Source organism: Bombus terrestris, chromosome 10, assembly GCF_910591885.1.
Source record: "Bombus terrestris chromosome 10, iyBomTerr1.2, whole genome shotgun sequence".
In the NCBI taxonomy this organism is placed as follows: Eukaryota; Metazoa; Arthropoda; class Insecta; order Hymenoptera; family Apidae; genus Bombus; species Bombus terrestris.
In genome coordinates, this window is record NC_063278.1 from 10,586,721 (window position 1) to 10,602,394 (window position 15,674).

The 15,674-nt window shown below is 39.7% G+C and overlaps 1 long non-coding RNA gene across 2 annotated transcripts in view; it reads left to right on the plus strand.

Annotated features, from left to right (window-relative positions):
• LOC125385847 overlaps positions 1-15,674 on the plus strand; it is a 160,578-nt gene that overhangs the window by 3,654 nt on the left and 141,250 nt on the right. Inside the window, exons 1-2 of one of the 2 annotated variants that reach the window (XR_007225543.1) lie at positions 12,591-12,897; positions 13,111-13,335. This is a non-coding gene — a long non-coding RNA (uncharacterized LOC125385847). Of the gene's footprint in view, positions 1-12,590; positions 12,898-13,110; positions 13,336-15,674 lie in introns of those variants that run through there. The other variant, XR_007225544.1, reaches the window with a different exon arrangement.

Below are 15,674 nucleotides of genomic sequence, written 5' to 3' on the forward strand. Positions count from 1 at the left end.
CAGTTATCCAGCCTTCTCTTCGGCCGGGACGTCTTTCGGCTGTACCAAATCCTCTTCAGTGCCGGCTGGCTGGACATTAGTCGCGAGGCATGTCGTATCGGGTCGGGAGATAAGACGTCCGATTTAAGTTCGCGAGAAAGGAAGCCCGCGAGTAGAATTAAAGGTCAAAGCGGGAGGCAAAGAGAGATAGGAAGGAGAGAAAAAGGGGACGATGGAAAAGGGTGGTAAAGAACGGTAGGCCAGTTGAAGAGATGTAGGAGCTCAGGGGACTCAGAATCTTTTGGGACTGTCGACCGATTTAATTGGCTTTCTGGTGGAGGACTGGTCTCGTGGCAAGCACAACGAGTCTTGATTCTTCTCCAAGACAAGTCCAATAAATCCTGCTGGTTCCTTCGCCGGCCACGTTCCCCCACTCTCCTTTAAACGATGGTGACAAACTAAACCGAGGTCTTTCCACTACTCCGTTTCCCACCCTCCGGACTTTTTTATCTGATCTCGCGGCGGAGGATACATAAGAAACACAAACCGCCGTTCGAGCGAGGGTAGGAGGTGTAGTAGATTCTACGTACCGATAGGTTCGGTCAGAAAGAGAAAGAGAGAGAGAGGGAGAGAGAGAGAGAGAAGGATGGTGGAAACCTGAGGGGGCACGAGGTGGTCCAGAAAAGGGGTTAGAAAGACACTGGCGAACGAAGAGGACTGGATCGTTCCGTTGGTACGCGGGATAAGGACACGAGGAAGTTTCGGGTCTTGGTAGCGGTGATGTCCGCACATTAAGAACTCGTTCTCTTATCGACGATGATTTATGGCGGCATTCAATTTTTAACCTCCTCGTCGAAAGGGAATCACCGAAATAAATATGGCCCGTTGCGCTCTACCGATTTTTGACTCATGCTAGAGGACAGATGTTTTCACCGATCGCGTTCGAATTGGCTGCGCACATGTGCAAAGAGACTTTCCTGGCGCCTACTCTTAAACCCACCATCCTTGGGCTATATTTCAATCATCGTAGTCTGCCCAAACGATACAGAATTTATCGCGTGTTCGTGTTATTTCTACGACCGGTTGATCGAATATCCAGAGACTGCTAGCAAAATTCAGTCAATGCTTCGCTTATTAATATATCAACGACTGTTCACGTAACATTAGTCCTCATAGAGCAATCTTCAATGATTCTAAGGAAAGAATAAATTTGTCATATTTATTTGATTCGAAGGTAAATGTTCAAGTGACAAAATTTTCAATTTAGAAAGATTGTTGAGGTACAGCTGAAGTTTGATTGAAAATTGCTAACTATCAAGATATAGAAACATTTGGGAAAACAATGCAGCTGTACTTTCCCACTGTAATGTCCCAATTTAACAACGACGATAAGCGATGCAAAGATGCGTGAAACTGAAATCTTTAAATTCCCGTTTTTGTCTTAATTACGATAACGCGAATTCGTAACTTGCTACTTAAAGATTTTCATAAAAGTACCAACTGTGAGTTACTTTCATTTTCTTTTTTTGCCAATTATTACATCCGAACACGACATAATTCAATCGTTTATCGTTCAAAATGTTCCCATCAGTTACGCCTATCTATCATAAGAGTGCAATCGTGTTACGTTTCATTAATTTACCGTTGTCTCGCGATAGTCACGTCTCGGGGAGGTAGTCAGCATATTAATGCCGACTGAGAGTCACTGAAGTTCTTCGGTCGCATCAAGTGGAATGTATTCATCCATCGAGTTAACGCACGCTCAATTTGTCCGGGACTTGTCAGCCTCGCTGGAAAAGGATACCTTAATAAATTGTTGCCATGTTCCACCGGCAGGACGTTCCCTCTTTTTTAAACGATGCTCATGGTGGTCGCGGCGCGACGTTTCGAGTTTTGCAGGAAGGGTACTGTTTTGTAACTGGCATCGGGTGTTCTCGCTTTTTTACGCGCTCGATCAGAAAGGGGACTCTCCGCGATGTTGTTCTTTTATTTTTTACACCTGACGCGTCTCGCCCTCGAATATCTTGCCGTTGATCGTCGCTTATTAACCTCGCTTTCTCGCCTCGATTGATCGAGTACCAATAGCTTCTTAGGTATAGCAATTCCACTTTTTTTTTTACTTGAACGTAAGAATTATTTATAGCGATTCGATCTCTGCATTGTGATCTTGTTCAACTGTTGCTGGAAATCGTTGCATTCGCTTCATTTACTAATAAATTTAGTTTTTCACGAAACTGATTGATTTCGGAGAAATTTCTTAATTTAGCACGTAATACATCCAAGTGATTATATTTCATAAAGTAAGCGTTGGAGTAAATTGAAAATTAATTTTCACGATAAAACATATTTTAATTGTAACGTCAATCCAGCTAAGTTTACCGTGGCAGGGGTATTTTTGTAAATTTTGATAGCATAAAATGGTGTAACAAGACTAGTCTATATCATATTGGGAGAAAAGAAGTTTAAACATTCTAGAAATATATGAATATTAACTAGAAATATCTAATTAATAGGTTAATCTCATTAGGTAAGGTTAATTAATGGTAGGCTATTAATTTAACATTTAATGGTAATTTATTAAATGGTTAGGCTTATTTTCATTCAAAATCATTGCTTGAAGGAAATAATGTAAATTCTATCTCTGGCATTCTTTTCGCCAATAACAAATGGAGAACGGAAGATATACTTACAGCATAAATAAATTTGCAAACATTCATATGATTTTTTTTCCTTCGAAATAAAACTTGATTTCGAAAAGTTTCGCTATAAAAGCACGCCGAACTTGTTAGCCAATCGTGCCATAAAAATTCTAAAAGTTCAAATGCCATATAATAATACATTTTAAGCCACATAATAGAGTTTCTCTCGAAGCTCGCAAGTTTTACTCCATTGTTATCTCCAGGCAATGATACGTTAATCATCGTTATCGTTGCTATGTATATCTCGATGGGAGAACTAGAGAACCGCGTGCTCTTTAATCGCTTTAACTGTACGACTATATACAGGCCGGAAGAAAATATATCTAATAAGAGCGTGTACAGGGGTTGCAAAGGCCCGGGCAGAATCAATTTCATTTTTCAATTTCAGCCGGCCGTAGAAGGAAAAGCCACCTCGAGCAAGAAAACGTACCATTTTGCGTCTTACGTATATACGCGAGTAGGAGGATCAGGAGCTTTGCTCTATGATTACGTGAGCTAGTTCGAGCCGGACAGACAATAACGCAACCCGACCCGACCTAACCCAAATAACTTCATCTTGCCCAATAATACTGGCCGGTCTGATATTTCCAGCAACGAGATGGCGCAATCCCTCGTCCGAAATCTACCAGTGGTCACTAGAAAAGGTACACGTCGAAAATAAGATTTTCATTGGGATCAAATACAATGTCTTCCTTTTTAACGTATCCACATCGTCAATGAGTCTCCATTCGATTGGGCAATGTTCGTTCGCTTATATACGTCTCCTGCAATTTCGATAGGCATATTTCTAAGTTTTTAAATTACCGTTCGATATCTAGACATGTCATTTACTTGTCAAATTATAGAGACACAGATGAAAAATTGGTAGGAGCGAGAAAATGTTTGATTTGTGAAAATAGTAATGCTTAATTTAACAGATTCTATGTATCATTTCCTATATTTATTTCTTTTTTGAAAAAATATTCACTTTTGCTATCTCGTCACTAAAATTTTCATAAAACATTTTTTCCATCAATCTATGAATTTAGCAATCAATCTCTCTTAACGGTCAACTTCGTAAAGAATCTATAGTTATATCGTTATCGTCACGCATGCCTCCGTCTCTCGATCGATCGTTGACGACAGAGCCGCGAAAATTAGATGGACGTTCTGCATAATAAACGAGATAATCGCGGATCTTCGTTGATAAGAATCTGTAAAAGGGGTCTTGGAAGCGTCGAAAATCTCTGAGATCGGCTCGTTTGATTTTTTGCCCGGTGGTTCAGGAATTTCGTGAAACATTGACACGGAGTAGTTGTCGTAAAAATTTACGACTCCGAGTTAAATCCAGCGAAGGCCTTATCTTTACTTTCACACCCTGAATGACCGACACGAATCAGCCCCTCTCGGCGGAAGACTTCAGACGATTTCTGTCGGCGTGCTTTAACCCTCCCTCTGTCTCCATCTTCGCACGCCTCTTCCCAACCAAGCAGCCGAGCCAAAGGTGTGTAATCTAGCGACGTCGTTTCGTATTTTTTCTTCCTTCTTTCCCCTTAACCGTGAACTGGATGTCAACTTTCTTTCTTTCTCTCACTCTCTGTTTCTGTTCCTTTCGTTTCTTTCAACCAATTCTTGGAGACACGAAACCGTTACCGAGTTAAAGGCAGAGGAGGAAACACGTGGAATCCGGGAATTCCCTCGACTTCGTCGTATGGAATGTCAGGAATACGCGATGGGGATGGTCGAACGTTTATTAGGCATGACCAAAAGCCTGGTCCTCCTGTGGTCCTGTGCGCGCAATCGCGAAAATTCCCCGCGCATATTTCTACTCGACGAGAAGGAGTAAAGGGGTTGGTGAAAGCTACGTTGGTGTCCCTCGTGATAGCGAAGGGTCTCATGAAAATTTCACCGATCGTTTTCATACTGGAGCGCGCGTTTTGCGGTCGACTGTGTTGCGACGAGAATCGCTCTGGTTTATCGATTTTACAATATTAATCGCTTCATTTCCGGACGATCACGATGATAATAGTCTCCTGTACGGACAGACGAGGCCGAACATTGTTCCATCTTAAGTAGGGTAATTTGAGTCAGATTGATATTTCAGTCAAGCTAAGTAATTTGCCTTGTAATTCGCTAAATTCGATTACCAACAATTTTTAAGCGATCCATGTTTGGAAACAGATTGTGAACAGATTGGAAACAGAGTGGTGTGGCAAACAGTGAAATGTGCACGTGTAACGTATACGAACATTGACTGCACTAACTTCTACTTAACAAAAGGAAAAATGTTTGTTCAATAAATAATACACTCAGTTGCAGTTATCATGAAATAATAGCGAGTGTATCCTACTTCATTTTTGAACGTTATCTTCTTGTTCAATGGTGTCTCGTAATATACAACGAATTTGAGTATTCTGCGCAAAGTTGAAGATAAAATTTTAAGATATCGAACTTTAGGTGTCTCGAATAATCCTACCTCGCTATATATATACATATATATATATATATATATCGTATCGTATCGCGATTCCAAGAGAAATTAGTCCACACGTACTTATTTATTTACCCGTTAGAATTCTTTATAGATACAGAGAGGACCTTTTTTAAAAACACAGACTGCTTCGGACTGTTTGCGTTGGACGAGTAAAAGTCTGGACGAGTTTCGTCGCGTACAGGTGCCACTATATCGGAGGCCCCTATCGCGATGATAATAAATTCGTGCAACCGTAAAGGACGTTCGTTTCCGATTGTTATCGGCGAAGCGGCGTGATTTATCGCTAATGGATTCAGTTTAACCGCGGCTCTTCATCCACCGGTTAACGAGTAAAAGCAGCAGGGTAATTAGGGGAACGTATCCGTCTTCTCGTACTGTTACAAGTTACAAGCGAGAAGCGTTTCGCGGCATCTTGTTAATAATACGCATCCAATTAGCGGCTTCGTAGCGTGAGGCTACGTCACCGGCTCTCATTTGTCAACCAGCGTGTCTCTCCCCGCAGTGACGAAAGCCATATTGCATCTAAAACTTTCTCCGGTCGTCTTCGATTATATACAGGCGTCGTTGTAACACGCGAGGTAAGCCGATCAGAACAGGGATGAACATCGGGGGCTTCTTCATGTAGGTGAAACTTTAATGTAACATCACCATCCCTTCGTGGGTTGGGAAAAAGTCGTGATATCATTCGTTAAATGAAGCTTATCGTACCTGTCGTCAAGGTTTGCACGGGACGGAGACATGTGCACACACAGTGGCTCGCAAAAGTATTTGGACAGTTTTCATGAATATACCCTGTATATTATACAAGACACTTCAAAATTTCATTAGCATCGTAATGATATATGATTGTCATGATTGCGCGTATTGGTAAAATTTGTAATGAATTAAAAAATGTATACAAAAGTTACAAGATACCTATTGTAAATGTAAATATCAAATAAATAACGAAGAAGTGAATAATTATGACGTGAAATTGGTCGACGATACGTTGAATTTTAAGGTTGCTTTTCTATAAAAAAAGAGCTTGTGATTCGCCGTATTCTTTTTCATCCGTGTTGTTCATACATTATAAACGAACGTACATTAAATTAGTAAAATCAATTGTTGGAACGAGATTAGGAATGATGTTTCAGTGAAATTTATTTCAGTTAAATGATACGATAACACGAGCACGAAGCGAGTGGCGCGGGCTGCTAACGAGGATCTAATTGAGTCGAGTCGAGATAAATTTACAGGTTTGTCGTGCGTTAATTGAAAGTAATTATATTCGAAACTTTATGTCAGACAAATGAATTTCTGATACTCGCGAAAGTTCACCGGGTGTAGCGTTCAACTTTCAACCCCCATTCGCTTATAGAGGGTAGTTTGCAGGTACGCGGTAGGACCCGGGAATGCGCGAAACTAGATTGTTTCTAAAAGCTGTTCCCAGTGGTTCACGTAGTAAGTTTACGGTTTGTTTTGAATCACGTGCTATCAATTTTATTCTTCTCTTATGCATTGAATTATAATAGAACGTGGATATATTAGGATGTTCCGCGATATACGGGATGTTCATTTCGAATCACGTACTGTCAATTTTATTCTTCTATTGTACGTTCAATTACAATAGGAGATAAAGTTAGAATTCGGAGCAATATAACGTGGAATATCTCAAAAAGATTGGACGAAAATTTGGATATTCGATCTTTGTTCAAATGTCACAAACTGTTTGTCAAAACGTCATTTTATTGATGTTATCATGTAAAAGCGAATATCGATGAAAGGTCAGGGATGGAAGGGAAGGTCAGAAGGAAAGGAAAAGAACAAAGAAAAAATGGAAAAAGAGCAAATGCAAAGAGGGAAGTAAGATAAGAAGAAGAAAAAAGGAAAAGATAAAGGAAGAAGAGATATTTCGCAAAATTTGTATAAACATTATTTTGCTGGAAACGTTCCCAAAGAAGCCACCAAAAGAAGAGTCACCTAATAACGAAGGAAGCAATAAACCATTCGCTGGTCATAGTTTGTTATCACAACGTCGCAGTTAATAAAATAGCAGTCTTTGCGTAAGCTCATGTGACGTTCGTGTTGATGTACACCGGAACATCAAAGCTCCAGTTTTCAAATAAGAAGCGATCGCCACCAGCAAAAGAAGGGGAGATTCTAGGGGGATCGACGACTCGTGAAACGTTTCCCTGGCCGAAAAGTGCAAACCAATAAATTATAGCGGAGACGGGCGTAAATACACACGAAGCTCGATTACCTTGAACTTAAAGGGACAGGGGAGAGAACGAAGGAGAAAGAGGATCGAAATGACAGACGTGCTCGAGTCAAGAGAAAGGTGACTGCTTTTAGCGGGGAAAATAAATAGGCGCCATGTTGTGCAAGGGAACGCATTTAAAAATAGTTCCGGGACGATTCTACGGACTCACTTTCGACGTACACCCTGAGACTCGATGGCTTATAGGTACGGTCGTTAGGTTCGAGGAAAAAGCTAATTAAAAAGCAGTAAAGGAAGTGACACACGTGCGCCACGGAAATCCTTTTTTCGACTGAAACTCTATTTTCAAAACAATCTCTGAGAATCGTGTTTTTGGAACGAATCTCGCGACGAATTGCAAGGATCAAGATATATAGTGAAGTTGAATATTTTCAGAGAGAAGAAGGTAGGGTTATTCGGCGAGTCGAGTTAAGTAATTTGTCTTGTAATTTGCCAAATTCGGTTATCAGTAATATTTAAGTTACCTACGTTTACTGAAATTTGCGTCTATCTCAATTTTCTACGAGGTCTCTATACAACGAACTCCCTATATAACTTCTATGAACTCTTTATATAACTTCTACTCATCGAAAAGCAAAGAGTTTGCTCGATGTTCATGTTCTCGATTGTAACTGGCGTTTATAGATTACTTTATTTCTGGAAATTTCGTTGTATCGTGATATTCCTCGCAATTATCGAATGAATTCTTGACGCGAGCCAATTAAGAATCGTTTCCGTGAGAAGACTGGAGACGACGATTAAACGGGACGACCTCGAAAACTATAAGATATTCTTGGAGCGGTCCTAAATTTTAAACCGGCCGCTCTTCGCGCGATTAACAACACGTTGCGAGCGATTTGTCGGCGTTCCAGCACGAAGAAACATCGCCACGGTCCCCGACGAAAACGAGCGCTACTATTTTTGTGCGTTCTTCCATGGGATACGAGATTCTCGAGGCGCGATTAACGCTTCTAGGGGAGAGACACTTCGGTCCGTGATGTATTTAAAGGATCAATTTTATAACGGGGCATTATGCTGTACGTGTCACGTTTGAACAGTTGTTCTTTTAGCTCGGTGAAGAGTATACGTTTTCGTGCTGTTAAATCGTGGACGAAAGAATCTTGCGCGAACAGGAACTATTCTCAGTTCCTTTTATTATGTGGAAAGCAATAAAATTTTAGTTCAGATGAGATGTCAGCTGTGAGTAATAACTTGTATTATATACACAGGTTTAACATATAGTATGTATGTATGTACTGCGTATACATAATTATACGATTTAGTTCGCGGATAAGATACTTCACGTTTTAATGAAAACATACTTGAGATACATTTCATCTAATGAACAACATATCGTGGCGAAATAATTCGTTCGCTTGTACAGATATGCGAAAGAAGAATTTAAAAATAAGATTCGTGGAAGATTCTCAATAAACTCTCGAATCGTACAAAAAAACAGTAACAGCCACATGTTCATCAGTTTTCGCAGATCAAGCTGTTAAGCCGGGCAACATCTCGATCGCACACGTGGATCAGGCTTTAAAGACGGTACGTAATAAGATCGAGGACCTTAAGACCTAAAGGTTAAGTCGTGATTTTTATTTTCTTTTGGTTGGCCTCGAAATTACTTCCAATTCTCGTTTGTGTGGCGGGATATCGACACTGGCTAGCGGCTCTAAAATTTCGATTGCTTAAATTCAATGGGTGCAATGTATGGGAAAAGGGAGAAGCGGAAAGAAAGAGAGAGAGAGAGAGAGAGAAATGATCTAGAGGAGGAAGGATGGAAACGGTTGGGAGCGTTGAGTACTTAGTGGGGTGTAAGAAATTCAATTGCTCGGTATAATATCACGGCTGAAGAAGGCAGAGAAGCAATCAGAAAAAGCCGCGGGCGATGCGCTAAACGATCTGTGCAACGAGTTTATCCATCTGAACCGTTCGGCCTGTTTTGCTCGTCTTTCTCGCGTTCTTTGTGTCTGCTGCACGTGATATTTGTCGCCACGTATCCGAGCCTTGATATTACACTCTTATGATAGCTCACATCTCATCATTACACGCTTCAGTCGTCATGGACGTGAGCTTTACCAACATCGTTGGATCGTTTCTGAACACGTTACGGCTACGAATAATATATGAACCGAGTCGTTTCTTATCCGTTCGTCCATATCAAGAATTACTTTCCCTCAAGATGTTGATCGCTGTTATTATGTTCCAGGTGTACTTATAATCGCTTTCAAGCTAACGCGCGGTTTTAATTTCGAGATGGTTGCCATGGAACGTTTTTATCACGGAGCTTCTCTCTTATACCGTTCTCGCGCCGAACGTGTTTCCAATGTGTCAAATACTCCGACGAACGAAAGTATTGAACACAGATTACACTTCCCTGTAAAATTCTGTGTAATTCTGTGAAGCATTGGATTCCTTTATCCAATTTCGTCATAAATTGTAAGTTTTGAATAGCGAGATATAAAATTATTAACATAAAATTATTCTAAGGTCGATACACTACGCCACAAAGAGGAAACGTAAAAGGGATGCAGAAATCGCGATAGAAACAGAAATTTCGTGTCTTTATCACAGTTATTCAGAGGATAGATTTTACGTAATGATTTCAAGGCTTGAGATCGTTATAACAATTATTTCTTAGTGAAAGATTAAAAATTATATTTTACAAAAAAGATCGAGCATAGAATCACGTTCTTCACAAATTAACGCAGCATTTGACAAAGAAAGGTGTTCTGTGAAAATACTTTTAATGCAGATATACTTTCACGTTTACGTGTATGTATACGTTTGATTTCGGAGAAATATTTTTAACCGAATGGAAATATCAATGCACATTGCATTTCGAGTGATTTTAGCAGTGGAAAGCGATATCGAATGTTCAATCATGCAGGTATCCAAAGGGATTGCTAGCTATTTGGTATTTTTGTTGAAACATCGGTTCGTATCAATTACACGCGGCGGACATCGTGCGTAGATAAATTCACGAAGGGATGCCAGTTTTTAATACCAGTATTCCAGAGGAAGACCTCTATTCAGTCGGTACTTCAATTTCCATTTCTCCGTAAAATATTTCCTACCCTTTACAGTTCTTCCTAAATTGTTGGCCCGAAAATTTCATAATATCGCGTGTCTTTCTGGATCTTTATTCGATTCTTTTTCTCGCTAACCAGTTTTCAAATATTCTGTACAACAAAGAGACGCTTGTATTTGTAGGGTAATTTCAGAACAATTTTTTTATATCTTGTTGTTTAAAGATGCCTTAAATTTAAATACTCCAAAACTACCAAGTACTTGTTTCTATCTACCTCGTGAAGTTGAATATTTTTGAACAGTGAATTTACAAGTGATAAATCGTAGTTTCCACTTTTCCATTATTACTCAGTAAGGTCTACAATTATATATTCGTTGGGATAAGTTGCAGAACCAAACTTAGTGCTTAAACAAAAGATGCCCATAACTTTATATCCAATAGGAAATTTATAGAATTTCATTGTAATAGCAAACTTATTACTCTTATGTAAAAGAATTTGTTAGCACTGATAACTCGTAAAATTTCAACTAACAACGTTGGTACAGTTTTGCGAAAAGCTACCCTGTTCTACCATTTACATTTTATCCCCGTTTTTGTCCGTAGAAAAAGTGATAACACAGGAGCGTACGTGTTCGCGAAAGTCAGGCAGCTTATAATGAAATAAATATATTTTTAACGAGTTTGGTTTTTATTCTCCACGAACGAAAAGAATTTTTTGATCGAGTCACGTGAAAACAAGCGTTCGAGGTTAGAGGGAAGCCGAACAAAAGAAAAAGTCCGACAGAGCTCGAAAGACCTCGACCAGTTTTCAGTATCGCATTAGCTCGATCAGGAATGCCCGTATCTCCGTTCCATCGGCCTGCTGTCAGCGAGCTCTATCCCGATGAATGTTTAATGTGAATTTAAGACTCGTCTCTTTCCCCGGTTGCCCTCCTCCACGACCAGTCGTCAACAACGTTTCCCGCTCGTTGTCACGTTTTGGTGGTTTCAGTATAAATTCGCTCGTGGCCGTGGTCATAGTCACGCGAGCACAGAGCCGTAGACGAGGACAGTATAACCCCTTGGGAGGAAGGGGGGGGGGATAAATTTACATTCAACACGGGCGAATTATACAGCTACGAAAAGCACCGGTTAGCTCTCGCGGTTCTTGCCAGATGGAGGATCGGCTGAGAAACGCGCGCTTTTCGCTGGAAAAGTCGTTTGCCTCGATTCTAAATTGTTTATCGAGTCACCTCTAATTTATCCATGATTGATTGCAGTGGATACTTTGTAGAATGGAATATTCGCAACGGACTGTTAAGAAATTGCCTCGATCTCCGTGGAGCGCGTTTGAAAACGCTTTGTTGCGACTTGCAACCTTGGGTTAATGGGATACTTAACCCTTGATTTGAGTGGGTCGTCATTCAATAATTGTACTTTGAATTTCCGCGAATCAATGAATCATGCGAATTTGGAGAGCAAATGCAATTTTTGTTGCTTCTATTGTTTACTTATTCCGGATGATTTATTTCTAGAGGTGACGTATTTTTCTTTTTTTTCTTAGAAGCGGACTTTTGAGAACAGGGATTTTGGAACGTGCAATTTTATTAGAGTGAGGACATCTAATTTGGAATGGAAAATCGAGGATCTTTGAGAAAATGAAATTTTTGGTAGATGTATTTTGAATCTTTAACGGTGAGAAACTTCTAATAGGATGAATAATTCAGAATCTCCTGGGAAATAAGAAACCTTTTGCTAGATATATTTTGAGTTCTTAAATTGAGATTGTAAGATCTTTCGATCAATCTAACATGAATCAAAATTCAACTGGTATTTTTAAGTCGCAGTCAGATTTGAGTTAAATTAATTTGAAGCTTCTTAACGCATGTTCTGATAATTCTGCTAATTTTATAAGTTTTATAAAAACTTTTTATCGTTAAAAATCCCTTAACTTAGAGGAAGATATAAACCATTATTAACGTACATCATTTTTTATTTCAGTACATTTGCAAATGTTTCTTTAAATATTACATATTCTCGAAACAAACATATATTTCACTGTCATTGTTATTTTCTGAATCACGTTATACGGAAGTAGTAGCGATCTTTTGTTCGCGTTGAGACTTACCGTAATATGAAACGTATTTCCCGTGTTGTTGTATAATATAATACAAAGATGGAGAAATAAGTGGAAAGGGAGAATCGTCGATTCTCATAGCTCGATTCGCGGTAAACGCACAGTTGATGTAAACAAGGGCTGGTATATACGTCCTACGTAGCTATTTACGATCCTGTTGACGCCTAAACACATGAAATAATATCGCGTGGTGCCAGTCAGCGACTGCTCCCCGTATAAGAATTATCGTGGCGTTCGCAAATAGACGCGTGTTACGTATAAATGCCATGGCGGAGCAAGTTAGAATAAATTCGCTCGTGCGAAGTAAATCAAAGAGAGTATGGATAATAAACGAAAAGATGAAAAGGGCTCGTTTCACGGGTGAGTTACGCTTGAAAAATTTTAATTATCCGTACTTGTAGTAGTGGTACGTACATGATTTCGGGTAATGATAGGTAAACGCGGAATAAGGACTCGAATAACAATAAATTCTTCTATCCCGCCTCTTCGCAAATATTCCTCTCTTCTTCGAAATTTCACCTTCCTTCTCCGCAATGATTACTCACTTCCTTCCTTTGCAATATAAAATTTCAGAGTGCCTTCCGGACAAGATGAATTCGTTTCGGAGAGTACAGTGGACGCGAACAGAACTTAGTATCGAGTTAGCGAAACGACGCAGGATTATAATGCGAATCTAATGCGAATGATTCCAAGATGTTCTCCTGGATGCACGTGGAAGCAAGAGAAGAGACACGCAGGGAATGGCGGTTGGCGAAACATCCGAGTGTTTATCACGCGACTGAATGATTACAACGATGGGTGAGTATTATATGCATTTATTACGCGCATGGATGCGCATATACACGTGAAAAGGACAAGTTGCGCGCGTTACGCTATACGTAAAGACCGACATAAATTATCCGCGTAATGCGGACGAGGGAGCGTAATAATAACATTGTCGAGTAGCGAATGAGAATACACCACCAGTTTCCCTTGGTATTCCCATTCCACACCGTGGCTCCCAGTTGTCTCAAGGGATTAACTCGCCTCGTGGAGCCCATGCTATACGTCTCGTGTTTCCGCTCCAGTGTCTCAAGAAGTCAACCTCGAAAGGTTCAGCCTAGATAGCTCGCGTTCGTGTTTTCTCGTACGTGTATTTCTCTATATTCGTGTAGTTGTGTGTCAGCACGTGTACACCCACACGCGATACACTTATGCGATCGCCGTCAGAACGTATGAGCTTATGTTTCGCTCTTGGAACCGGTCGAACCTTTCCAAAATTTGCTCGATGTGTAACAAGGCCCGAGCTAATGCCTCTCGGAAGGACCGTGACTAATGGCTGTGTCATCAGATTTCACGAGCTTTCAATCCCTTTTTTAATTCGATGCATCTGATTTTTTCGATTGATAAGCGCCGCCATTCTGTCCCATAGCCTGTCACCGACGCACGCTATTCGTTTCCATCGGACGTCATACGTCAGCGTTCACCTTTTCCTTTTTCAGTGATTTTAATTAAAACCGTGAATCGGATCCGATGCACGAACCTCACCGGTGGTTCAAGGCTCAAGGAAAAGAAAAAAACGCGATAGTTCACGCGATTATTTCGACCGATCCTGATTCCCATTATATCATATTCTATTATAAAATATCTACAAATAAATAAAAAATATCTATTGTAAAATATCTATCTTTGCTGATTCCGATGTCATTTAGTGCTTAGAAGAGCGTACTTCCATATAAAGTACTTGAAAAGAACAACGACCTATAACGAACAATCTAGTAATTAAAAAGACGTGATCTAGAATTGCTTTGAATTGCTTTGAAAATTTGCGTACTAAATATTATAAAATGCGTCAAATGCATCAACTGCATTCTACCCTAACTCTACCACTTTTGTCGTTTTTAAAATTCTTACAAACGCAGAAGGGTCCGTAGTCTAGTAGTAATTAATATTCCCTGGAATTTTGACTGTCCAGGTAATAAATGACACATTTGGCTAATAATGCCAGTGACCTCGTGATTCTACGATTTATGAAACTCGCTAGCTGAGTAAATCTGTTTCGTTATCTATATAACGTTTAATCAAAATAAATATCGCTCGTCTGTTTGCATGCACGCGTAACTAGTCGACCGGATTAGAAATTCTTTTGCTTCCAGTTGCTACTGGCCGATCATAAAATCAACGGCTATAAATTAACATCGAACACCCTGGCCTACGTATCGTACAATGCGATCGACGCGAATGATATGTAAATATATAAGTGCAGCGTCCTATGGCCGCGACTATATTTGTCAGACAATACACAGTTGGCCGGCCAGCGGTTTCTACATGCGGTTTTCCGCGTTATTTTCAGTGTCGTATGCCGGCTATGACGGCTATTATGTGCAAAACACGATCGCGAATCATGATTTCACGATAAGTTTGTTTGCTGCTATTTACTCGATCGAACCTTCCGGCTATCATAATAACCGTTTTCTTTGTACCTTTTTTCGCGACCGGGCTGCGACAACACATTTATTCAACGAGGAACTCCGTTAATGTCTTTCTCCGGTTCCACGATATACTCGTTGTTACTTTCTTGTTGAGAGATCCAACAATTGTATCGATTTTCTTGCGATCAGATTATTTGGAGAAACGATGTCTCGACGAATTAATTTTCATTTTCTTTGATATGCTTCTTACTCCTTTTGTTCCTATAGTAGCAGTAGTAGCAATATTATAAAGAATTTTCGTACGGGATCTTGTTTTAGAGATTTTAAAACCCGCGTAAGAGACACGACGATTTTTGAAACATAGCATAAAGGAATATTTTTAAAGCATAGACATAAGAAGATACATTGTGAGGTGTGTTAATTCGGAAATTCTACTTTGATTAAAAATTAAGGAAACTGTGATACTTTTATACTGTATTTTAACGAAACGATATTTAGTATGCAACAATTTAATGGGATAGTTGAGGACTAACGATAGTAGGAGTAATCTAAAGCTGAGTAGACTAAGTAGTTTTCATCAAAAGCTAATCGTAGGATGACGAGAATGTTTTATTTTATTGATTCGTAAGCGATTTTTGTATATTTTTATGAATTGCTTATTTATTATACAATGGAAGGCAAATAGTTAAATAATTTGTGACTGAAAGGTTTGAAATTATCATTTAA